The following is a 27,378-nucleotide window of genomic DNA, read 5'->3' as shown; positions in this document are numbered from 1 at the left end:
ATTTCCTGCACAAATCTAAATGATTTTGGAAAGCTATTCCATCAGATTTTATTTAAAAATTGTTTTTTTCTATCAAATATCCAATAGATAGATACATCCTTTCAAGAATATATAAATGCAATTTTAATCTTTTAGGTGGTATTCAGTGATTTCTGATGAATATTTGCCATTTACATGTCTGTCAGCTCAGTCATTGGAAGTCCTGCCAGTTCCAAAAATCCCAAAGATCATGAGAGTGGCTTCAAAATAATTTTTTGCTCTGTTTTCATCATAACCTTGAAGGAGTTGAGGTTTTTTTTTTTGTTTTGTTTTTGGGGAAGGGAAGCGTTATGTCTTTTGGCACCAGATCCTTCACATTTTCAAGCTTTTCTCCACAACTGTGAGTGTTGAAATAAATTTAAATCATAGTTGGGATTCTCCCACAATCTTATGATTCCAGAACGAAGCGCCTAAGGTCATGAGAATTGGCAACACCACAGCAGGGAAGAAATGCACTGAGTGTAGGAATGGATGGGATGGGAAATCATTCTATAATGAAACCAGTACGAAGCCTCTTGAATCCTCTCTTGCCGGTCTCTCTGGGGAGAAGGATGATCTGAGTCTACCTAAGTGACAACATGAGAACAATCTGAAAATTTTCAGATGCAATATTTTTCTGTCAGAAAGTGTCACATTGAAACAATCCACCAGAAACATCAAAATTTTAGCTTTTTGTTCTGACTTAGAACAATAATGTAGAAGGTTAAAGTTTCCCACAGAATAGAAATTTTTGTTCAAAGCACCTCAAGATAATGCTTTGCCTCAATATTGTTGCACATTAAAAAGTTTATACACTGTTTTTTTAAAAATAGAAATGGACCAATTGATCTTTTTAGATCATGATCTAAAAGCTCCATAAAATTAGTAACCATTTGTCTCAGATAACTCACTATGGCTGCGTCTACACTACAGTTCTGTTTTGAAAAAACATCTTTCGAAAGAGAACATTGAAAGATGCTCTTTCGAAATGGAGCGTCCACACACACCAGCAGGGACTGAAGGTTCGGTCCGTTCTTTCGAAAGACTCTCAGCACAATTTTGAAAGAGAGCATCCACACACGCCAGGGCGCTCTTTTGAAAGAGCAGGGACAGGAAGCGCCACGGGCAGGGTCGCATGGTGGACGAGCCCTTCCGGGGCCACCGTCTGCCACCCCCTTAAAGGTGCCCCCCATGCCTCAGCCTGCACACACCGAGGGCCAGCAACCCTGTCCCCAGACAGCGTGCGCATGCGCGAGAGAGAGAGAGAGAGAGAGAGGCATCGGAGGTGGCATCCTGGTCCCCCATAGACCCTGACCAGCACCCCCCCGCCATCGCAGCTGTGGCCAGTGCTCAGGCCGCGGTCCTGGCCGCTGTGCTGCAGCAGCTCCAGGTGGCTACCACAGTAGCCACCCTCCTGGATGCCATTCTCAGGACACAATGTCCCCATCCGGTCTCCCGGGTCATCCGCCACCTGTGGAGCTTCCCCACAAGCAGCGACTGGTGGGACCGGCTGGTGCTGGAGGACTGGGGCGACGACCGGTGGCTACAGAACTTCAGGATGACTGAGGGAACATTCCTGGAGCTGTGCCACTGGCTTGTCCCAGTCCTCCAGCACCAGGACACACACCTGAGGCCGGCACTACCCCTGCACAAAAGGATGGCCACTGCCCTATGGAAGCTGGCCACCCCAGACAGTTACTGATCCGTCGGCCACCAGTTCGGGGTGGGCAAAGCCACTGTCAGGGCTGTCCTCATTGAGGTAAGCTGCGCCCAGCTCACACTTAGACTGCATGTGGGGGACTGGGGGCAGCCTGGTGATGGGCACTGTCAGGAGAAGGGCAGGCACCCTGGGGCGGGAATGGGGCCAGGCATGGGCGGGCAAGCTGCACCCCACCCCTCACTCACGAGCATGCCTCCCTATGCCCTGCAGGTCATCTGGGCAATCAACCAGGTGCTCCTGAGGCTGCTGGTGCACGTCAGGCACCTGGACGACTCCATCCAGGGATTCCAGGAGCTGGGCTTCCCCAACTGCTTCAGGGCCCTGGATGGCACCCACATCGCCATCCGGTCCCCGGGGTACAGCCGCGGGGCCTACGGGAACCGCAAGGGCTACCACTTGGTGGTCCTGCAGGCCCTGGTCGACGCCAACGGCCAGTTCCAGGACATCTACGTGGGCTGGTCCGGCTGCGCCCACAACGCCAGGGTCTTCAGAAACTCAGGGCTGGGACATCATATGGCCGAGGGGACCTTCATCCCCTGGCGGGAGCTCCCCATCAGGGAGACGACAATGCCGCTTTGCATAGTGGCGGACGCGACCTATCCCCTGCAGACCTGGCTGATGCGGCCAGATATTGGGCACACCCAGCCGAGCCAGGACCTTTTTAAACAAGCGGCTGAACCACGCCCGGAACACCGTCGAGCGGGTGTTTGGCTGCCTCAAGGGGCCTTTTAGATGCCTCTCCACCAGGCTGGAAGCGGATCTCCCCAGCGTCCCGGTGGTGGTCGGGGCCTGCTGCACCCTCCATAACCTGGTGGAGGCGAAACGCAAGCCCTACATGCAGAAGTGGGCCACCGAGGCGGGGCATGGGTATGAACAGCCCCCTGCCGCCCGTGCCACCAGGCCCAGCAGGAAGGGTTGCGTGTAAGGGAGGCCCTGCGGCAGGCCTTTGAGCGGGGGCCACGGTAACGCCCCCCACTGCATTCTGCACACACACACACATCCACCAGCACCCATGCACAGGGGACACAGGGTAAACCATGACAAGAAACCGTTTATAAGGGAAAACTGTGCCCCTCATTATTCAGGGGGAACTATATACAGGTGTGGGGGGAGGGTGAACGGGGAGAACTATACACATGTGTGAGGGAAACTATTTACATGGGAGTGGGGAGGGTGGCCGGGGGGCCAGGGTGGGGGGGGGGCCTCGATGGTCAGGAGCCCTGTTGCCCGCGCCCGCCCTTCCTCCCCGGTTCCGGGGCCCCCCGCCGGGGCCAGGCTGGGGCCAGTGGCACAGGGAGGTAGCGGCACAGCTCAGGCATGGTCCCCACGCCTGCACGGCGCTCAGCATTGGGGAAAGGGGGGGCTGGGGGCTCGGCCTCCACCGGGCCAGCCCTGGCCAGCAGGGTGTGGGACAGGTGGATGAGTCTGGCTGGGGGGAGGTGGGGAGGGAGCAGGGCCTCCAGGTTGGCCTCCTTGGGGGTTGGTGTCGTGGGGGCGGGGGTCAAGGGGCTGTGGGATTGGGGCGGGGGGGGTGAACTCCTGGGAGGGAGGAGGGGGATGCACAGGTGAGGGGAGTGTGGGGGATGGTGGAGGGGTGACGGGGGCGTGGGTGCAGGACTGACCCACAATGGAGCGGCGGCAGGGTCCAGGTGGCCAACCACGGCCTCGGTGAGGGTGTCCAAGTTGGACCCCACGTGGTCCCAGGCCTGCCGTTCCATGGCAAGCCACTCCCGCACGACGCCCGTCAGCTCCCTCAGGGCAGCTGTGTGGGCCGTGTCCCCTGCCTCCTCCTCCCCAGCCTGGTGTTGCCGGCAGAGCAACCGGCGGCGGCCCTGCACTGGCCCGGATTGAGGCCTGGGCCGCTCCCCCTTGTCCTCTGTAGTGGGGCTCCCCAGGCCCACCGCAGGGCTGGTCCGGCTGCTGGAGCTGTGGAGACAAAAGGGGAGAGGAACAGGCCATTAGTCCCAGTGAGAGACCCCCTGAACCCACCCCCCGTCCCACCCGCCCCATGCCGGCGGTCCTGCAGGGACCACATCCGAGGTTCCCGGTCTGGTTGTGGGAGCGCTGACTCTCCTCTGGCTCCCTCGGTCCCTCCACAGCCCAGCAGCCCATGGTACCGTCTGACCCACATGGTGCTGAATGCCACACGTCAGCCCTGTGCAGCCGAGACGGCGGGGCCATCTGGTCTGCCCATGCCCCACGGGTGATGTCCCTGCAGGTGGGCTGCAGCCATCCTGGACAGGACTGTGCACCCCTCCCCCCGCGTGCACAGTACATACCTGTGGGTCCCTCCAGGAACTCAAGTGAGGCGCAGTCAGAGGGGACCGGGCTGGATGGGCCTGAGGGGACGTCAATGACAAGGGCCCCCTCACTCAAGCCCTCATCATTGCTGGTGTCCTGGATCCTTGGGGGACACCTGTGGGTGGCCGGTGGTCCGGGCCGGTCCTTCCCCTCAGTCCCTGTCCCTGTCTCCTCCGGCTCAGTCGGGGGCTCAATGCTGTCGACACACATGGATGGGGGTCCCACCTCCTTGGGTTCAAGGAGGTGGTCCAGTTCTTGATAATAGGGGCAGCTGGTGGGCGCTGCCCCTGACCACCCAGCCGTGTCCTGAGCCCGGCAGTAAGCCTGCCGGAGCTCCTTGACCTTGGACCTCCCCTGGTCTGGGGTCCGTGAGGGGAGACCCCAGCCTGTGAGGCTCTTGGCCATGCACTTGAAGGCGCGTGTGTTTTGGCGCCGGACCTCCATCTGCTGCAGAACCTCCTCATCTTCCCACAGGGCGAGGAGGTCCTGCAGCTCGGCGGCTGTCCAGGAGGGGGCCTGACATTTGGGGGGGCTGGCTCCCCTCTTGGGAGGACTTCCCCGGTCCCTGGACGGCCCCTGGGGTGGGCAGGAGTCCTGGCTGCTGGCCATGGTGCCAGAGGTGCTGCGGCTTTCCCCGGGGCATCGCGGCTGGGAGCTGTGTGGGCGGCAGTGTGGACTCCATGCTGCCTGCACGCTCTCAGCTTCCTGCCTGAGGGCTTCTGGGAGCCTGTGTGCTAAGAGGCAGCCGAATGCAAGAGCCATAGAGCTCCGCTTGTGCTGTGAGTGGTGCCGCCGCCTGCCAGCTGATCGCGGCCATGGAGGGCCCGCTCTTTCGAAAGAGTGGGTCATGGAGCGTCTACACTTGCTCTCTTTCGAAACTGACTTTCAAAAGAGGGCGCTTTTCCCATCCCGGGAGCAAAGGACCAACTTCAAAAGAAGGGGGGAGGGGGCTCTTTTGAAGTTAAATTCAAAAGAGCGTCGTGTCAGTGTAGATGTTCCGCAGCTTCATTCTAACGAACTCGGTCTTCCAATCCTAATTTCGAATGTACTTGCTAATGTAGTTGCACCCTAGGGGAAAAAAGCTCTCAGAAAAATATTGATATGAATGGGGAAAAATGACTTAAAAACTTGCTGGGGTAATTCAGTCTAGTGTTCAGTTTTGTTGTGATAACTATATCAGATTGTTACCAAAGGCCCTGTTCAGCATATCTTACTTGATACCTAGCATCAATATTGGATGTGAATGAATAAATAACAGATAATGACAGAATACAATGCATACAAAGAGCAGGAATTGAATTGGTAGTCCTTGGTCAATAGAGTGGGAACTTCCTATGCTTGATACTTTTGCAATAATTTGCAAACATGTATATTTGCAAGATCCAGATGGAGATTGGTCACAAAGGTACATGATATTTGAGCCATTTTCTGTCATTCTTTCAAGAAACTCAAACATTTCTCCCAGTAATATAAGGCTCCCATTACAGCACGAGAAGACACAGCAGAGGCCAATAAGAAATTCAAAGGAAGGTATCGCTATTCTGTATTTTACAATGCTGCTGGATTGAATGATTGCACAAAAAAAGGAGGCATATACTTACCACTTCTTCTGCAACAGTAACTTATTTTTACACATTACACTTCTAGCCCTGTTACCAGGCATATTCCTTGGAATTCCATAAGCAGAGGATTTCAAAGCTTCAGAAAAACAGACTCTGTGCTTATCTTTTTCAAAGAATTACTAAAGATCTCCTCCAGCCTGCTCAAGGCCTGTGACCCTAAAGAACTGTAGCATTCAAACAGTATTTTGTTCATAGATTCATTTCCAATCAGATGTGACAAGGACTTTGCAAACAGAAAAGGTTCTGATTTAACGTATGTCTTACTGACTATTTTAAACAAGTCAGAAGAGAGATCATTTAAAACCAATGCCACATTTTAGGACAAAGATCAACACACTAACTACTGGAGTTTCTCTTGTTGTGATTAAAAGGAATTGCAATCTGAATGATGAATTTAAACACTGTAGGTTAGAACTGTAGGTGTTATACACTGCTCCAGTGACTTCAATTCAGTTGCATCCAGTTAGGATTTGCAGACACACTAACCAGTAGTTTAGGCCTAAACTTTGACTTACATTAAATATTGTTATAACCTGGCTGGAGAATCACTGAATTCTAAATACTCTTTATTTTCTTAGTTAAAATAATCACTGTTTTTCTCTTTTCACTCTTGCTTTCCCTACCCAACCTAGCTCTCCAGAAACTTAAAAAAGAAAGGGACATGTGAGCAAGACTACCTGGCATTCTGCTGCTGTAGAAACTAAGGCTACATTTAGACTGAGTTGTTGTTTCGAAATAATTTGCGCAATTTGCACAACACAAATTATGCACATTATTTCAAAACACCTTATTCTGAACTTGGTGCCCTCCAAATGGCACCGAGGTTTGGAATAAGGGACTATTTCAAAAGCTCTGTTACCCCCCTCATAATGAGGGGTAGCAGAACCGGAATAGCGTGCCCAAAATAGGGCTCTGCGAAAAGCCACGGCATTGCCATTTTGGGATATGCTTGTATCCCACAATAGGACCCGCAGTCTAAACACAGCCTAAGAGAGGAAGCCCAAGTTAAACTCTATTCTAAGAATCAACCAATGTTGGTATACAAACCAAAGGGATAAACAACATAAAAGTAGTTTATAAACCATTCAAAATCAAATTTTGAGTTTGCAGAAGGAAAACTGGTGGGGTGGGATTAGTAGAGAAATATACTTTTGTATTTTTAGCAATGCAGTTCAAACAATGAAAATAAAGGAAATTGAAAATTACTCCTGTGAACATGGACAATGAGAGAAGGTGTGAAAAGAGAGGCGTTTAGAAGAACCTTGGGGAACCCTGATTCCTCTGCACGCCTCTATTTTCACACCTTCTCTTGGGGAACCCTAAAATTCAAAGGCAAAATAATAACACATGGGGAAAAGGAGCCAATGTGACCTTCTTAAGCAATAGGAAAATAATAATGTGCTGGAAATGGAGATGTGGGGAAGAACCAAAAATGATCACTGAGGGCCACATTCTCAGGTGATATAAATGGGCACAGCTCCGATGACTTCTGTAAGGCTTCACACATTTACATCAGCTGAGAATTTGGCCCACAGAGTCAGTTAATGCTTTTGGGAGCAGATAAGAGCAGCAAAAAGTAGACTAAGTTAATGCAAGCTAAAAGAGCTAAAGGAGATAAATAGATGAGGATAGGGAAGAAGGGAATTGGAGACAAATTAGGCTCATTAATAAATGAGAGAAATTAAATCAAATCATGATCCTAAAATGGCTGCACCATTGCACTAATCTGCCTTCATCAAATGAAATAAAGAGAAGTGGTATAGACAGGAAGTAATGAAGGCTCTTGCCAATGCAGCTCAAGAAAAAAGTGAATATATTTTATAGCTCATGAGATACAGATGATGTGCATGTCAAGCTATGAAGGAAATTAAATAATTCAATTTCTGAATCACTCACAGGAATACCTGAAAGAAGCAGCTGGGTTGGGTGATGATAGCAGAGTGGCATTTACCAACTATCCCTTTGTGGGGCTGACCCATGCTTGAGAGCTAGTTTAGTAGGTTATAACAGTTTTACTATATTTTTTGCCACTGTTTTTGTCGAGTGTCTTGAAAATTCCTTTATAATTGAAAATAACACACACAAACACATCTAAAATACAGTGCTGAATTAAAAAGCAACAAACAATTGTGTTAGTATAGCATTTGGGCCTAATGAGGGGCTATCATGGTCATTTTTAAAAAGATTCCTTTTGAGCGACATACTTCTATGTAGTATAATCCTCATAGATAAGCACTAACCTTTAACTGGATGCGGGGTTCGGTTGAATGAAACTGCTGTGTGTGTGTTTAACTAACATTTCTCTGCTTTCTTAATGTAATATAAATAGGTAATATGATTGGAAAAGCAGATTCAGTACAATATAAAGAATGAATTGGACAATGTTTCTTTATTTTATCTATTGCAAACTCTTTGAGATAGAGAGTATGTCTTTGTAGATGTCTGTATGGCCACTTAGCAAATTTTCCTCACTGAACATCCAAAAATGCAAAAAAGATGAGACCAAGATGGCTGCTTGCACAGAGTTGTTTTTCCCCAGGTTCTGAAAGCGCCAGATAAATGTACTGTGCACAGGTGACATGCAGGAGATGGTGTTCCCATTCCCTGTACCAGTGGTAGATCAACCCCTTTGACAGGTTGTAGCAGAGGCTACTTATTGCTCTATACCCCTTTAAATCGGAGATGTCAGTAAGCAGTTGATATTACTTGTTGACCCTACTAATCAGACCCCATCTGCCCCAGGCACCTTCCACACTATCTCCAGATACTCACAGATCAGTGCGCCACGACTGCATCCCCACACACAGCTTCATTACAGCTTGTTTGCTACATACAGCATAAAATGGCAGCTACACTGATTTTTGTTTCTTATATAGATGCTAACAGGGGAACAAGATTTGCCACTCCCAGAGTAATGGGTCTCCCAAATTGCAGAGTCTTCATTGCAGGGTGACCCCTTCCCTATATTTTTATTCTTCATGCATAAGAAGACTGTGTTACAACACAGAGAGGCAATCCTCATATATTATGTATGTGATTATTTATTGTGTGTGTTAAGGGGTTAATAAACATGCGGACAAGGGGCACCCAGTGGACATAATATACCTAGATTTCCAGAAAGCCTTTGACACGGTCCCACACCAAAGGCTTTTATGTAAATTAGGTGGTCATGGGATAGGAGGAAAGATCCTTTCATGGATCGGGAATTGGTTAAAAGACAGAAAACAAAGGGTGGGAATAAATGGTAAATTTTCACAATGGAGGAGGGTAACTAGTGGTGTTCCCCAGGGGTCAGTCCTGGGACCGATCCTGTTCAACTTGTTCATCAATGATCTAGAAAATGAGGTAAGCAGTGAGGTGGCAAAGTTTGCAGATGACACCAAGTTGTTCAGGACAGTCAAAACCAAAAGGGATTGTGAAGAACTACAAAAAGATCTCAGCAAACTGAGTGACTGGGCAGCAAAATGGCAAATGAAATTTAATGTGGGTAAGTGTAAGGTAATGCATGTTGGAAAAAATAACCCAAATTACACGTACTACATGATGGGGTCAAATTTAGCTACGACAGATCAGGAAAGGGATCTTGGAGTTATAGTGGATAGTTCTCTGAAGGCATCCACGCAGTGTGCAGCGGCAGTTAGTAAGGCAAATAGGATGTTAGGAATTATTAAAAAAGGGATCAATAATAAGACAAAAGATATCATACTTCCCCTATATAAAACTATGGTACGCCCACATCTTGAGTACTGCGTGCAGATGTGGTCTCCTCACCTCAAAAAAGATATATTGGCATTAGAAAAGGTTCAGAAAAGGGCGACTAAGATGATTAGGGGCTTGGAACGGGTCCCATATGGGGAGAGGCTAGAGAGACTGGGACTTTTCAGTTTGGAAAAGAGGTGATTGAGGGGCGATATGATAGAGGTATATAAAATCATGAATGGTGTGGAGAAAGTGAACATAGAAAAATTATTTACCTTTTCCCATAATACAAGAACAAGGGGACACCAAATGAAATTGATGGGTAGTAGGTTCAAAACTAATAAAAGGAAATTTTTCTTCACACAGCGCACAGTCAACCTGTGGAACTCCTTGCCTGAGGAGGCTGTGAAGGCCAGGACTCTATTAGGGTTTAAAAAAGAGCTTGATAAATCTTTGCAGGTTAGGTCCATAAATGGCTATTAGCCAGGGATAAAGTATGGTGCCCTAGCCTTCTGAACAAGGGCAGGAGATGGATGGCAGGAGATAAATCACTTGATCATTGTCTTCTGTTCTCCTTCTCTGGGGCACCTGGCATTGGCCACCGTCGGCAGATGGGATGCTGGGCTGGATGGACCTTTGGTCTGACCCAGTATGGCCATTCTTATGTTCTTATGTTCTTATGTGTTACAGAATCAGGGCCTCACTGTGCTGGATTCAAACATCCAGGTTTCATCTACACTTGCATTCCTCTTTCGAAAGGGGCATGCAAATGAGGGAAACTGAAAATGCAAATGAGGTGCACATTTACATATCTGATACCTCATTTGCATATTCTTATTTCAAAATTGCTTCTTTTGAAAGAAGAAAACCAGTGTAGACACTGCTCTTTTGAAAGTAAATCTCATCTTTGAAAAAATCCTTCTTCCCTTTTTTTATGGGAAGAAGGATTCTTTCAAAGATGTTGTTTACTTTTGAAAGAGCAGTGTCTACGCTGGTTTTCCTCTTTCCAAAGAAGCAATTTCAAAATAAGAATACGTAAATCAGGCACCAGATATGTATATCTGCACCTCATTTACATTTTCAATTTCCCTCATTTGCATGCCTCTTTCGAAAGAGGAATGCAAGTGTAGATGCAGCCTCAGTGTGTGTGTCCTTGCCCCAAAGAGCTCACTGTTGCAATAAGGAATGAAGATCATAATGGAGAAGAAGATGAAAGTGACAGACACAAGGAAAACAAGGTTGCAGTTATAATTAACTAAGTATAGCTTGGAGGCTTGAAAGCCATGGAGCAGGGATCTGCAACCTGCAGCTGTACAGCTGCATGTAGGTCTTTAAGGATTTCTTTGCAGCTCCTGATGCTATAATTGCAAAAAAAACCCAAACCAAACCAAACAAACAAATAAACAAAAAACACCTCCAGATTATTTTCAGTAAAGGGTGAACATCTAAAAGCCCAAAAAATGAACAACTCATTTCTAAATACCAAATGATGTGTGATCTCAAAGCATTGGATAACTACCCCAAAGTCCTCCACAGAGAGAGAGAGAAGGTTTGGGAGCGAAAGGCAGGAAAACAGTGGTACCAACACACATGTAAAGTGTGAGGAAATAGACTCTGTAAAAAATTTGTGAAGGTCCTGCAGCAAACATGTGTTGCATTCCAAATCATTGTGTGTGTGCTGGTCTTAAACCAGATGTTACAAAAATAAGTTTTGTCGTTATTAAGGGCCGCCTCATATTCACATGCATTGCCACCCTGGAATTATTGAGGTTTTTACCGAATTGGAAAAAAGTGCTTTTTTTGCTATTTTGGTTGCCAGCCCTTGGTGTGGGAGTTCTTAAAATACCCAGCTAATATACGTTGGAAGATGATCCTTTTCACGCTCATGATACTGCATCAGACGAGCGCACGTCTCAAGGCTAAGGACTTGATTCTACTCCTCTGAAGTTGGTGGGAATGTTGTCAATTGACGTAGGTGGGAACAAGACCAGGCAGGCTCCAAACCGGGGCAGAACAGCAGCAGGGCTGGCAGTGGAAGGTACATACACCAAGACTATTCTTTGATTTTGGCACAGACGGTGACTGCAGAGGAATTCAGGTTATTTCAAGCCAGTTAAATCCACTGATGGCAAAAACTTTCTAGGCTAAACAAAAGTAGCTCTCCCTGATGGCTTAAATACACAGAATGTGTTCGTATGAAGTCTGAAGGGCCTGTTGGGAAAACAGCTGCAAGTCAGTCTCTGTGCTGGTTCCCATACACCAATTATGGAACATTCATCTTCATTAAGAAGCAGAGGGCCATGCATATTTAACATACAGGCTCTGACAACTATGCGATGAACCTGCAGCCTGGTAGCTGGGGCTGACAGAGCCTGTAAGCATTTATGTTCCTTGTACTGGATGATTGCTGGTTACGTGATGTATTGCATCACATAAAACATTACACTACACACTCCTGAAAATGGAGCACTTTGCCACAGACCATAAACATTTGTTACTAAGTAATAGTTTAGCACAACTTTCTAAGGCTGCTGTCTTTGGCCTTGAGCCAGGCACCAAATTAGGAAAACAAGCTAAACTGTTTTATAATATAGGTCCCAATTCTGCAGTTCTGAGCAGATAAAACTTCCCCCAGCTTGTTCTTCTGTTTGCAAAGAAACTACAGAATTAAGCCTTTTGTGTGACCAGTGAGAGTGGGCAAAGCTAAATTTCAGCCAGAGTCCTGCAGCCAGATCTGCCATGACTGTGCCTGGGGTGTTGGCTTAGGCAAAATCATTGCATCCCACGTGGGACAGCAGATTAGCTGGGCCTCTGGGCAAGGTGGAGGGTGTGGCCTGATGATCCTGGGAGGGACAGGGCCTCAGGAGAAAGGGGTGGGGCTTGGAGCAGCCAGCACTCAGTGCCATTAGGAGCACACCATGCTGTCCCTTCCCCCAACCAGCCAGCCCTGACAGCTGCCAGAAGCATGTTGCACAGTGCTCCAATGGTGATGTAAAGGTTCTGGAACTCCAGCTGCCACTGTTCTGGTGGTAGTGGTAGCTGGGCTCCCGGGGCCCTTTTGAATTACTGGGCCCTAGGACAACTGTCCTCATCTCCCTCTCGCCACCCATCAGCAGGCTTCTGTCCCCACGTGGAGCCCCAGGGATTACAGCAGAATTTTCACCTAACTGCACTGTAATACCTAATCTTGTAATTGAAGAGGCAGGACTGGCCCTGTCATTTACTGATGCTGTCCAACCCTTGCCATTTTAAGACCTTGTTTTCAGTTTCTTATAACTTGCTAATCTTTAACTGTTTGGCATTGAATTTTTCATGATGGATATCTGCCTCAGTCTGAAGTCGTTTTGTTTTGTTTTTAATCAGAAAAATGTAGCTAACGGGGTTTGACCATTTCTGAGAAAGAGGCTGGAGAAAAATACATTCTGCCCATATTAAAAAAACTCTTGAGACCTTTTCTTTGAAAAACTTTGAAGCCCAGACTCAAAAGTCGGCAAGATGTGGCATTGTAGTCAGGGATGAACCTTAGGCCGTCTGTGCAAAAACCTGTCAAATTTGGCCAAGTTACAAGACTTTGAAAAACTGCAGTTCAACCATGCTCATCAGAGATTTCTTTGATTTTAGTAGCCACAAATAAATGAAGGTTCTACCCTCACTGAGCATGCTCATGCCTCAGCTCTCAGTATTCTAGTGCTAATCAGACTGTGCATGTACCAGAGTGACTGAACGTGCTCCATCTCATCACAGCTTGTGTGTGTGAGACTAGACTGCACGTGTGGCATCACTGCAGAGTTACTGAGCATGCTCTTACCCCAAGCTAAGGGGGCTCAGAAGGAATATATATAATTGCTTCTTCCAGCTACTCTCACCTGGGCACTGTAACTAACAGAAGGGAGCCTGTATCTCCAGTGCTCTCAATAAAGCCCCATTCTTACTGGTACCCAGTCAGCACGCAGGCGGAACCCATGTGATGGGAATGAAGCAGGGAGAAAGGAGAGATCACGGCGAGGGAAAGGGATAAATTGGGACAAGGGTCTGGTGAGACTGGGACTGGAGGAAAGAAACTGGGATTTGGAGGAGGGAGACTGGAACTGGCTGGGCAACAAGACAAATAGTAAGTATATAATTGAAGACTATAACAGTAAACTCTTTCGTATCTGGCGTTCTATTATCCGGAACTCTCATATAAACGGCATTTTAACCATACGTAAATTTTAGTTACATTTTCCATAAGTATAGTATAGTGAAAGTAAATACACATAAATACAGCAAATACAGTATAACTTTACTGTTTACAATACTACTCTTATTGGTCACTAAAGTACTCTGCTTACATTTCTGTTTGTTTCTTAATATCTAATCTTGTTTTTCTTTAGTGTTATGCATTGCTAGGTATACCTCTATTATTACTATCATTATAATATTATCCAGAATATTTGAAAATCTGACAACCTCCTGGTCTTGGGGCTGCCGGATATGAAAGAGTTTACTGTACTATTATTCATACACAAAAAAAGGGTAGAATTAAGGATACACAGACAACCTTAAATCTGGCATTTCTGAATGTCTGAGTGCTTGATTTTACCATCTTAACAATGTTCTTTTAATATGTGTACGTAAAATATATAATAAAATCTTGGATGACTTCTCTTTCCATTTTGGCAATTATTTTATTATATGTCTGAGTAGTGTCCACTACAGTTGGTTCTTAATCCTGCCTGGAGTCTCTGGCCATTTGTGTAACACATAAATAACATGTGTAAATAAATACACTACAAATTTTTTCCTACCTTTTAGGCATTTGAAAAAACAATACATTTGAGAATGAGTCATCTCCCTTGTTAAGCTTTGAAGCCACAGCTGTTTTCTGTGCAGTGGAAAAACTACTATGAATACAGACCATTTGAAAAGTTCTTGCACTTTTTCCAAACTTTGTTTTTGGTAAGCTACAATTAATTCTGTTCATCATATCTAAAAGTTTCACAGTGAAAAATATCAGTACTTGGGAACAAGGAATACATACATGTGATGCAACTGCTCAATAATAAATCCAATCTTAAGGAACCAGCAAGCCTGTAAAATAATCTTTTAAAACTCCATTTATGTCCTCAAGGCAGTCATTTTTAGGTCCATATGTTTACTGTATTTTAGAAGCATATTAAAACATAATATTTGAAATTCATTTTCTTGGTGGACAGAGCTGATCAACAAGTGTAGCCTAGTAAGTGAGACAATGGGGTAAGAGTCAGGAGCAAGGTTCCCTCTAATTTTTCCCACCCATGTGCAGAATAAATTTTGTTATGTACATGGCATGTGCGGATGTGCACCGGCAGTAGAAACATGCTGCTGGCTGTGTGTGCTCTGCCAATCAGCTGGGTGGCACCTGAATCTCCTGGGCAGCACCTGAATCTCCTGGGCAGCACCCAAAGTGCTCAGCTTACAGGGAACGCTGGTCAGGAGTCCAAGCCTCAGCTTGGTCACTGACTCATTGCATGACCTCAGGCACGCCACTTTATCTTACTATGTCTTAGTTTTCCTGTTTATAAAATGTGCATAATAAGGCTTATTTCCTTGGTAAAGTGTGGAAGGATATGCTGCTGAACGGTGAAATATCAGTGCTACATATTATTTTCTCTGCTTCTCTGGAAAGAATCCAATCTGAGATAGTACTGACTGAAAGTTGTTCTCTGATGGCTTTATGAAATTAGGCTCATGCAAGATCACAAAAAATAAAACCTGAGTTATCAGATTCTGTTTACCCAACTTCTAGGATCCCCAGGGCAAAGACTGCAGCCAAGATTTTTCTGAGCAGCTAGTGGATTTGTGACACTTGAGACACTTTAAGAGAAGGCAGATTTTCAAGAAGTACTGAACACTCATCTTCTGAAAATCCTAGCTCTACTGAAACCACTGACAGTTTGGATGTCAGTGGTAACCAGACCTTCAGTTGTCTCCACCCAGCAATGGAGAATCCTGAGTCACTTCTGAAAATCTGGGCCTGGGTCATTCTGCAGACACGTGGCCCAGCGTGCAGATGCTGAAGAACAATAATAGACACTACAAATAGCAAATGAAGTGGCGGAAATGCAAGAAATGGTTCTTGTTCTATTTTAAGTGTTTGTGATATCATCAACTGCTGCAGAAAATCAGAGAACTAACTTCAAGACCTGGCAACTAAGTGAAAGATGAACTGATTTTAGCATGCTCTGTTTTAAAATGTGTGTAGCAGCAATTTCATTCTACACACAAGTGTATTTGTTGCTGTTGAGTTAGTTCCTCAAAATGTTCTTGTTAGGGTATGAAATACAGAAAAGCCACAAAGCCTCTTCATGAATAGCATAAACACACCTGCATGCTTCACAGCTCTCTCAGCTCTGTTGGTTGAAGGAAACACAAATGTAGGGCTGGATCAGGCACTCCAAAACCTCACTGAAGTATATGGCCATGTCTACACTAGCCAAAAACTTAGAAATGGCCATGCAAATAGCCATTTTGAAGTTTACTAATGAAGCGCTAAAATACATATTCAGCGCCTCATTAGAAGGCCGGCAGCCATGGCACTTCGAAATTGACATGGCTTGCAGCCACGCGGCTCGTCCAGATGGGGTTCCTTTTTGAAAGGACCCCAGCTGCTTCTAAGTCTCCTTATTCCCATCTGCTTCATTAGTAAACTTCGAAATGGCCATTGGCATGGCCATTTTGAAGTTTTTGGCTAGTGTAGACGTAGCCTACGAGACCTGTGTGTGGGCACAAGTTACGCAGCACTGAGGGAAGTTTACTTAAACATATGGAACAAATAGTAAAGTCCCCACTTCTTCTGTCCCCAAAATACTGCTTCAAAAGGCATATACAGCACTTTGCAGCTTAACAAATAATATTCATCTTCAGAGCTAATACATTTTTGATGCCTCAAACTCTGCTCACAGAGCAGCACAATGCTCTTTACATAATAAAACTAAAACATAGTGTAAAAACTTATTCAAAAAATGATATGGTACGACACCCAAAAATCTAACAGACTGATTCAGACAAGCAAATGTTTTGCTAGGTTCTTTAGAAATCCTCATTTAACATAGTCAGATAGCAAACACTCTGAAGAATAATCTTTAATTTTAGGGAATACTGTACAAAAACTGTAAAAACAGTGCAATTAATTGATTAGAAATCTGCATGGTCCATAGCCTAAGAAATAGTCATGATCCATGAATCTGAATTTGCATGAACAAATTTCAGTGATGTAATTAAAATCAATCATGATCAGGTCAGGAAACGTAAAACATCTGAAGAGATCCATTCTGAGTCCTAAGCAGTTCTATCATCTGAAATGTTCAAGACCACACTGTAATGCAGCCAAAGAAAATGAAACAAGTGACTGCTGTCATTATTTATACCTTTCCATATAAAGGATCTTTTCTTCTGTCTCTAGCATGTGGTACAAGGGGTCTTTTTAAAGTTTGCAGTATTCTTATAAAGTATTAATCCCAGAACACCTGAACATACAGATGTTTTCAGCCAGGAATGTATTTCACACATTTTTTTCCCTTAGCATAAAAAGAGAGACCACAACTTGTAGACTAGCTCAATAACAGTATCATAGCCCACTTTATACCAACAGTGTCACTGTTAAAAGGGTTAATTGGAATGGCTAGATTATACAACTTTCATTTTTTTAAAACTGATATAGTCTACATCCATACAAAAAATGCAGCAATGCTGTTCTTAAGCACTTCGTCCAGATAATCGCCTTATCTCAAAATCCTGTTCTAAATGAACAGAAAAAGAAATGTTATTAACAGCTGCTGTATATGCATAACTACTAACATTACGTGGAGTCTTAAGGTCATAAAGCTCAAAGGTTTAAAGGCTCCAGAAAAATAAATCTGTGTCTGACCTATTCATAGGATTCTTTTGTCTATGCTTACAATTTAGGTCAAAACAACTACGGGCTCAGAATGTAAAAAATCCACCTTCATGTAGGCTAAGTCTACACTAGGGGTAAAACAATCAATATAAGATACACAACTCCAGCTATGAGAATTGTGCAGCTGGTGTCAACACATCTTAAATTGACTATTGCTGCCATCTTGCAGCAGGAGATCAACAGGAGAAACTCTCTTCAAGTTGCGCTTTAACAGCGCTGCTGGGGGAAGGCAGGGAGAAGCAGCCAGGAAACTGACCAGCCCGAGTGGTCAGTTTCTTGGCTTCAAGGAGCGTAGGGGAGTCAGGAGCCAGGCTGCCCTGGTTCCCAGCTCGCCTCCACTGGCTGCAGCCAAGAAACTGCTGCTGTCCTGGTCAATTTTCTGGCTCTGCAAGGGGAGGGGAGCCGGGAGTCAGGCTGCTGCCTGATTCCCAAGTCCCTGCCACAGGGGGTGGGGGGACCAGGAAATTGATTAGCCAGGGGATGGCAGCAAAAATCAATTTAAGATGTGTACCAAGCAGCTGAGAGCTGGGAACCAAGCAGCAAGAACTGGGAAACTGACCATCCATGTGCAGCTTGGTTCCCATCTCTCCACGGCTTGAGGGACCTGGGAAACTGACCAGCACATGGCTGGTCAGTTTCCTGGGTGCCACAAGCAGCAGGGAGACAGGAACCAGGCTGCCCCCTGGTTCCCAGCTTCCTGCCACTGTGGGAGCCAGGCAACTGGCCAGCCCTGCTGGGCTAGTCAGTTTCCAAGCTCCTACAAGCCCAGGGAAGCTGGGAACCAGGCAGCAGCCTGGGTCCTGTACCCCACCCCTACCATGTGCATGAATATTTGAGTTACACGGGGGTTGCAGGAATGCAATCATCACATAAGTTGAAGGTTTACTGTAGAGGGAACACTGGCAGGGAGCCACCTCAGCTAACCAAAGGAAATGTCAAGGAGAAAGATGTGGCTGATAGCCCACCCCACAAGGGAGTTAGGTGCCTAAATTCGGGCTGGATTTTAGGTGCCTAGCTCTGTTTGAGATTTTCCTCTCCTGGAGTTAGCCATGTGAGGCTATGTCCAGACTACAGGGATTTGTTGGCAGAAGTTTGTGCCAGAAGATGTTGTGCAACAAAACTTCTGTCAATAGATCGTGCCCAGACTGCAAAGCTGATTGAAAGAGCAATCTGCTCTGTCAACAAAGAGCGGCTGGACTGCCTGGACACGCTATTGGAAAAACGACCACCCGGAACCACGTTGGACAGGGTTGCAGGTCACCTGTTCCTTCTTGAAGCCCCAGCAAGACACGCCCTTTAAGGCATCCCCCCCCCCAAACCCCAATTTCTGACAGCCGTCCTCCTCTTCCTCATGGAGGCTGAGTCCAAACCACCTGCAAGGACCTTGCCCTGGCTGCAGGACATTCACACCTGCAGCCCCTCCACCCCCACAAATGCACAAGCGGCTCTGGAGGCACCACACCATTTCTGACTGGTGGGACTGGCTGGTCATAAGGCAATGGGACAACCAGCGGTGGCTCCAGAACTTCTGAATGAGGAAGACCACCTTCCTGGATCTCTGTACCTGGCCTACCCCTGCCTTCCGGAGACAGAACACACGGCTCTGGCCCACCATCCCCGTACAGAAGCAGGTCACAGTCGCCTTCTGGAAGCTTACAACCCCCAACAACTGCCACTCGGTGGGCAACGTGTTCGGCATGGGGAAGTCCACCGTTGGGGCCCTCCTCATGGAGGTAATGCACGCTCAGGCTGCTGTCCCTGCACGGTGGGGTGTGCGATGGGTTGGGCTGGGGTGGGGGGGAGCCCTGAGATTGAGATTGGTTTTGCTTTAAACATAAATCATTACAAAATGAAGGCTCTGATACTTCAAAAATGTTGTTACCTCATATGAAACACCTGACTTTATTATCTCGGCAAAGTGGTAAGATCAAACAAGAGATGGATTTGCATAAAGTGGAATTCTCTCAGATCACCACTAGAGTAGCTTGGGAGTTGTTAAATCAAGAAGCACAGTGTTATCTTGGGTGGCACTAAATCACTTTTTAAAAAAATCTCATCATACCAAGCGCTCCTTGATTCCAAGTCAACCACTTCCTCAGGATCTGGAAGCAGAACTCACTCTTTCTATTATTACAGTTTTAAAAAAATAAGATTTCCAAGAATTATTTATAATTATATGCAGACTTACAGAACTAAGTTTCTGTTTCTCTTGATGACACCGTTTTTTTCTTTTCTCCAGCTGACTCACTTCTTTAAGGTACGTTAAGATAAGAGTACAGAGCCTGGACAGCTTAAGATGTCCTGGAAAAAATGTAAGTTTAAAGAACTTCCTCCGGCAGAGAACAAGGATGGTAACATTGCCCGGCCTACCCTGAGAGTGAATGGAGCTATGTCTGAAGGTGTAGCATGTGCAACTGCACATTGAGACAGAGCCCAAAAGGGTGAACCAGGTATCATATCTTATCATTTTTCAGGGAGAAAAAGCCCTCAAGAATCAACAGTATTTAGAGCTCCCCATTCACTGTTCCCTGAGTTCCCAAACAGTGTTATCTCAGGATGGAGAGGTTAAGGATACGCTGTGGAGGGACGCTTTCAGTGCACCAAATTCGTGGAATTAAATTCTGACTGAAAATCTTCCATGGAATCCTTTTGGGGTGGAAAATGGCTCCTCAACTACACTGAGAATTTCATGAAAAGAATCTTTCATTGAAAAATGTGCAGGTTTTGTCAAAAACCTGAAAACCAAAATTTTTTTTGACTTCAGCAAGTGAAAAATATTTAGTTTTCAGGTTTTCTAATTAATACCAAAAAAAGAAAGAGAATGAAAGAAAAAAATTCGCAGAGAAAGAATGAAAACAGCCTTCTCCATACCAGCTCTACAATTAAACACACAGGTCCCACGTTGTGAATTGTTCTGATGAATTACCTCTTTCATTTCCCTTCACATTCAGAAGTGTTGAGTCAGGAAGCATCCCTCTTTCTTCCAGTTAAGGAAAGCCAGGTTTTACTGCTTCTGAAGTAAGCTAGTGTTGTAAGGTCACATTACAACACTGTTCAAAGAAAGGCAAGGTTCTGCATCTCCAGCAGTCCTGACACCTTCTGGCCCATGTGATCACAAGAAAATATAATGATGCCTAACTGACCATCCAGCCCTTAGTTTGATTTAATTTTCTCGAGTCCTCACCCAGCGCACACACATATATATAAGAATATTCACACTTATATTTTAAAAAAGCGACGAGAGGTTTTGGATGCTGGCATTTTTGGAAGCCCAGCTTGATGCATACTAAAGGGGCCTGATTTCCTGAAAGTGCTGAGCACCCACCTAAGTATCTTTGTGAAGGATAGCTTAAGTCAGAAGGATTCTTCTGATTGCCTCTGGACACACCATTCACAAATACTCTATGCACAGGTAAACCAGCTGTTTCATGTGGGAACTAGTATTCCCTGTGAGCCAAGCATTTGGGCAGATGCCCAGGAGAAATTCAGGTGCCACCCAGCTGATTAGCCACACGCCCACAGCTGCCAGCTTGTGTATCTATTGGTGGTTCACATCCACACATAACATTTATTCTGCCCATAGATGAAAAAAATTAGAGGGAACGTGGGCAGAAACCAAAAGTTTACATTTGAAACCATTTCACAGGACAAAATAATCCTGTAAAATCCAAACCTGCATATGAGCTGTCCAGCGACTTCCTTAAATACTAGACACTTAAGCAAACAAAGCAAAAACAGCAACAACCTTTACAGCAAAATCAGAGTGAGATGGAAAAAGGAAATGATTCAGAGAACACAGGTGCTCAGTACAATGCCTTTATGCTTCAGTGGTGCCATGTAGTTATGTTTACACATAAGCAAGTTGTCGTTAGTTTAAAAATCATAACGGAACAGGGACCAATTCTGAGAAACACTCAGCACCCTCCACTCCTGTTTAAGGTTCTAGTCCTGCACCACAGAAGTGAAAGGGAGTGTTCAATAGATGCAGACCACCAAGTGGGAATGAGGAGAGCTGGACTTCTAATTCCCAGGATTAAGCCCAAAAATGAACTTAAAATACAGATTTTCTGAGTTTTATTACATTTGAATCAATACATTTTTCCTTGGATTTTTTTGCAAATTCTCTCTCACTCCTCCTTGCCTCCAGCTATTCACATATCTATTTTTAACCTGAGATGTCTATTTTTAATCCATATTTTCTGTCTCCCCATAATAGGGGTGGGAGGATACTGGCTGACCCTGCTCTTAAGTAAAATAAGCTAAGCTAAGTCAAGTAAGGTTCTTAAGTAAAATAAACAGTCATAGGACAAGAGGGAAGGTCCTCCTGTGGACTGATAGCTGGTTAAAAGAAAGGAAACAGAGGGTACAAGTAATCAGAGGGTTTTCAGAATAGAGAGGGGTAACTAGTGGTGTCCTGCAGGGGTCTTTACTGGTACTTATCCTATTCCACATATTCAAAAATTTCTGGAGATGGGGGTAAATAGAGAGGTGACAAAATTTTCAGATGATACTAAACAGCCCAAGATAGTTAAGTCCAAAGGAGACTGTGAAGAGCTTCAAAAGGATTTCACAAAACTAGGTGACTGGGCAACAGAATGGCAGATGCATTTTAAAGTTGATAAATAAAAATAATGTAGATTGGAAAACATAATCCTAAATGTACACAGAAAATAATGACAAAACTCGCTATTGCCATTTCAGAGAGCTCTTGGGAGACGATAGCTGTGTCTACACGTGCACGCTACTTCGAAGTAGCGGCACCAACTTCGAAATAGCGCCCGTCGCGTCTACACGCGTCGGGCGCTATTTCGAAGTTAACTTCGACGTTAGGCGGCGAGACGTCGAAGTCGCTAACCTCATGAGGAGATAGGAATAGCGCCCTACTTCGACGTTCAACGTCGAAGTAGGGACCGTGTAGACGATCCGCGTCCCGCAACGTCGAAATTGCTGGGTCCTCCATGGCGGCCATCAGCCTGGGGGGTTGAGAGATGCTCTCTCTCCAGCCCCTGCGGGGCTCTATGGTCACCGTGGGCAGCAGCCCTTAGCCCAGGGCTTCTGGCTGCTTCTGCGGCAGCTGGGGATCTATGCTGCAGGCACAGGGTCTTCAACCAGTTGTCAGCTCTGTGTATCTTGTGTTGTTTAGTGCAACTGTGTCTGGGAGGGGCCCTTTAAGGGAGCGGCTGGCTGTTGAGTCCGCCCTGTGACCCTGTCTGCAGCTGTGCCTGGCATCCCTATTTCGATGTGTGCTACTTTGACGTGTAGACGTTCCCTCGCTGCGCCTATTTCGATGTTGGGCTGAGCAACGTCGAAGTTGAACATCGACGTTGCTGGCCCTGGAGGACGTGTAGACGTTATTCATCAAAATAGACTATTTCGATGTCGCAACATCGAAATAAGCTATTTCGATGTTGGCTGCACGTGTAGACGTAGCCATTGTGAGCAGTTCCCTGAAAACATCCATTCAAGGGGCAACAGCAGTCAAAAAAAGCAAATACAATGTTAGGAATCATTTAAAAAGGGATAGAGAATAAGACAGGCAGTATCTTATTGCTTCTCTATATAAGTCCATGGTATGCCCACATGTTGAATACAGTGTACAGATGTGGTCGCCTTATCGTGGAAAAAATAAACTTGGCACTGGCAAAAGTTCAGAAAAGGGAAACAAGAATGATTCGAGTTGATGGGGCTTTGGGCAGGGCATGGACTCAATGACCTCCTGAGGTCTTATCCAGCCATATGAGTCTACAATTAGGGGTTTGGAATGGCTGCCACATGCGGAGAGATTAAAAAAACTGGGACTTTTCAACTTAAAAAAAGGGGAGATTAAGTGGGGATATGACAGAGGTCTATAGAAATCATGACTGATGTGAACAAAGTAAATAAGGAAAAGTTATTTACTTCCTCCCATGATACAAGAACTAGTTATTTACTTGTTCCCATAACACTAGGACTAACAGGTAGCAGATTTAAAACAAACAAAAGGAAGCATTTCTTCACGCAATGCACAGTCAGCCTGTGGATCTCCTTACCAGAGGATGCTGTGAAGACCAGGACTTTAACCAAGAGCTAGGTAAATTCATGGAGGATATGTCAATCAATGGCTATTAGCCAGGATGGGAAGAAATGGTGTCCCTAGCCTCTGCTTGTCAGAAGTTGGGAATGAGTGACCAGGGAGAGATTACTTGACGATTATCTATTCTGTTCATTTCCCTGACATCGGCCAATGTCAGAAGACAGGGTACTGGGCTATACGGACCTGCCAACCGTGTGGGGTAAAGAGGGAAACTGCCCCAGGGCCTGGCAATTCAAAAGGGCCCGAGGCTCCCATCTGTCACTGCTACTGCAGTAGTAGGTGTGGCCGGAGCCACAGGCCCTTTAAATTGCTGCCGGAGCCCCGTACAGTGCACTCTGCGTGACACTAAAGGGCTGGTGAGGGAAGGCTAGCCCTAGCCCTGCTTCTTTGGCCCATGGCCCCACCCTTCCTGGGAGCCTGGAGCCAGCACCCCCAGTCTACCCAGGGACCCAGCAATTTTGTCATCCCATCCCTCGCCGCTTCTCCTACTACCTCCAGTTGAGCCGGTGCCCCAGGAAAGCCCAAGGCCATCTAAACTAGGGAACTGACCGGGGAGATGCAAGCCCTTCATGCACCAGAGCCCCACACACATCGTTGGCATGAGGAAGCCTTTCCATCCCTCAGCTAAGCTCTGGAAAGGTAGGAGGAAGCAATTTCCAGTCTGTTCATGCCCCTAACCTGCCAGTTCCACAGAAGTCCCCCAGGCAGGGTCAGTCGGTCAGTCTCTCTCTCTCTCTCTCTCTCTTTCTCTCTCTCGCTCTCTCTCACACACACACAGAGACACAGGGGGTCCTGCCCCTCCTAGACACCCTCCCATACGGAGCCACCTCTCTGGCTGCGTTCACTGAAGCCCATGGAATCAGACTCCCTGGGCCCTGCTGCACAGTGCATCTTTAGGGTTTAACCCCTTCCTGTCCCTACTGTGGAAAGAGGACAGGAAGCAGCTGGATTACGTCAATGGCCAGCAGCAGCTATGAGGTGGGCAGGAAGGGACAAGCTGCTTCCAGCCACATGGGAGCAGGGAAAGAGATGGGCTCTGCAAAGACACAGGCCAAATCGTTCCTTCCTCTTTCCCATCCCCCCCGCCACCTCCCTCCAGTGGGAAGCATCCCTCATCCCTTCTCTCTTGTACCGTACCAAAAGGCTGCTACCAGCCACATTCTGGGGTGAACTCTAGCAGAAATTGGGGAGGGATCCTGAATGCGTCTCCCCCCAAACATGTTGCCTTTGGAAGATACAGTGCCAATATCAGGTGAAGCAAGTCTTTCTCACAGGTCCAGCCAGGCATGAAGGGCAGAGAGTGCCAGCCAGGGTGGGTTGGACCGGTGGACCTCACACGCACATGGATGCAAGAGCAGTGTACAGGAATGGACGTATGTGTCACCCTCACCATGTGAAAACTAAAGCCTTGAAGATAAGAAGGAAAATAAAAAGAATCCAACAACACAGTATTTCTTTTTAACAGGGATTCAGTCTACTTGATGTTAATCCAAACACTTGTACGATTGATTTCAATTGATCTTACTTGAATATGAATAATTTTAGCAGGTGCCCTATAGTCAGCATAGGGGACTATGGTCACCCTGTCCATACTATCCTCAAGCTCTACATGGATCTATACCAGCAAAAGTTCACCTATATTTCTAATAATGCTGTTCAAATGTTATGTTCTCCGACACCTAATGTAAATTTCCCAAAGAAATAGCAATCTATAACTAAAATACTTGTTTGTGAGATAAAAATCCTCAAATTTGAAAAAAAAAATTGAAAGGAATTCTGAGAAGATATATTTGACAGACTTTCATCAGCTACTCAATTTGGTCAACCCTCTCTGGTTAACTGGCTAAATTACATGTCATTTTATAATGAACAAAATTATCCATTCCATTGTGCCATAGCAAAGCTATTTTTAAACTGATCTTGAAATGAGGGTCATTTTAATTTTTGACACAAAATCACAGCCCTGTACTCTTGTACCTTTTACAACATTTTGCTCTTCTATTATGTTGGGACCTTATTACTGATTTCCAAACCACGCACATAACCAATAAGAACTGGAAACACACATTTTGCAATTTCTAATGTGAAATATTTTACTCTTCTGTCGTCTAACACAGATCTTCTAAAGTGCTAATCCAATCAATCCCCCCTTTTCAGACATTCCTGATTAAGCCAGGAGTACATATCCCTTGTTTATAAGATTTCTCTTCATCCCTCCGAAGGGCGATGAACAAAAAGCACTGCCAAACTGAGTATGGCAAAACAAAGCAGCAGAAATGTAGCACTTTAAAGACTAACAAAATGATTTATTCGGTGATGAGTTTTCATGGGACAGACCCATTGATCTGAAGAAGTGGGTATGTTCCGGGAAAGCTCATCACTGAATAAATCGTTCTGTTTGTCTTTAAAGTGCTACATTTCTGCTGCTTTGTTTTGTTGGAGTACAGACAAACAGGGCTACCTCTCTGGTACTATTCAAACTTAGTGTGGCTTACACAGTCAGAGCTTTCCGGTATGGTCTTCTCCCCTCTGACAAATGTAAACAAAAACGGGTTAACTCACCTACTCCATATGAATCCCCACTCGTGTATCCTTCCACTGGAGACTTCATAAACCAAAGGAAAGGGACGAAGAGAACGTGCCACTTACACTAGAAGCTGCTGCTGCTGCTGTTTTCTTCTGCTGCATCCCCACTCCTCAGGGTTGCTTCTACCATGGTAACTCAAGCTATTGTTTCTAAACAGAGCCCAAATGTCTAGAATTGCTACCCGTTCTCCTCTGCACGGGCTTTGTGTTTATGGCAACCCAAACCGCCCCCTGTCAGCACAGGGAAGCCTGAGATTCCGCATAAAGTTTTTCACAGGCGGGGTCGGGGGCCCCTGACCACAACCAACTGCAGACGCGATCCTCGTTGGTGGGTGAAGGTGAGGAGAGCCTCTTAGTGACCCGCCCACTCGGGCTGCACCCCCCCCCGACCTCCTGGGCTCTTTAGCTGGGAAGGGGGCGGCCCTTCCCGTGGCTTTCCCCGCACATCTGCCTTCCCGGCATCAGAAATGCGGCTGCCGGGCGGGAGCGACCGGATGCAGGGTCCCGCGGGGGGAAAGGCCTCCGGCTCCTCTGCCTGCTTCCCCGGCGCCCGCCCTGCCGCTTCCAGGGCTTCTCCGCCAGCGCCCGGCGCCCGCGGGCGGGGCAGTGCCGGCAGGCGGCTGGGGGGCGCGGGCCGGCGGGGAGCGGGATGCCGATCTCGGGTCTGAGGCGGCCGGGGCAGCGCGCGCGGCGCCTACCTGGGGGCTGCTGCAGGCGGGCTGCAGCTTCCCGGCGGGCGCGACCGCCGCCGCTGCCGCTGCTGATGTTGATGTCGTCCCGGCCGCCGCCGCTGGGCGCCTCCGGGCTCCGCGCCGACGCAAGGAGCTCCCCGCGGGGCTCCTCCTCGCCGGAGCTGGGCCAGAGCCTCAGGGCGGCCGCGTGGCCCGGGGCCTGGCGGCGCCGGGGTCAGGGTGGGAGTTTTCTCGGAGGGGTCATGTCCACCACGTGACAGCATCGTTCCTTAGCGATTCACGGCTCATTCCTGCAGCCCGGGCCCCAGGGGGCAGCAGAGAATCAGGCTCCTGGGGCTGGCAGGGACCCCGGGAGGTCATGGGGTCCAGCCCCAACTAAGGGATCCCAGCCAGGGCTTTGTCAAGTCGGGACTTAAAAACCTCCGGGAGGGAGATTCCACCACCTGTCGCCCGAACTCAGGGGTGTCCAAGAGCCATTTGCGGGATGGCCACAGCCCCACCTCCAGCCAGGCTCCCCCAGCTCCAGCCATGACTCGAGCTGCCACCCCAGGTTGAAACTGCGCTGCACAAGCCACCCAGCAGCAGGAGCCCACTGGGACTGGAGGAGCCACCTCTGCTACTGCCGCCACACGTTTGTCCCACCACGTGGTGGGGCATGTGCGCGGAGCCGCTGGAGGGGCACCCCATGGGTGCAGCTCTCCTGAGCCGCTGAGCCACATTTCGCCGCACTATGCTGCGTCTAACAGAAA

General features: G+C 46.8%; 1 protein-coding gene across 3 annotated transcripts in view; it reads right to left on the bottom strand.

Annotated features, from left to right (window-relative positions):
• The window catches only part of LRRC8C (leucine rich repeat containing 8 VRAC subunit C), a 36,594-nt gene extending 9,888 nt beyond the window's left edge, over positions 1 to 26,706 (bottom strand). Inside the window, exons 1-2 of one of the 3 annotated variants that reach the window (XM_075002970.1) lie at positions 26,636 to 26,706; positions 25,914 to 26,087 (exon numbers count right to left, since the gene is read on the bottom strand). The gene's annotated coding sequence lies outside the window, so the exon portion shown is untranslated. Of the gene's footprint in view, positions 1 to 25,913; positions 26,254 to 26,635 lie in introns of those variants that run through there. The other 2 variants (XM_075002972.1, XM_075002969.1) reach the window with 2 other exon arrangements.
• Between the last annotated feature and the right edge of the window lie 672 nt (positions 26,707 to 27,378).

The sequence above is a fragment of the Carettochelys insculpta genome, chromosome 9, assembly GCF_033958435.1.
Source record: "Carettochelys insculpta isolate YL-2023 chromosome 9, ASM3395843v1, whole genome shotgun sequence".
NCBI classification, from domain to species: domain Eukaryota; kingdom Metazoa; phylum Chordata; order Testudines; family Carettochelyidae; genus Carettochelys; species Carettochelys insculpta.
The sequence above is the reverse complement of the archived record's forward strand: the minus strand, read 5'-3'. Positions and strand labels throughout refer to the sequence as shown.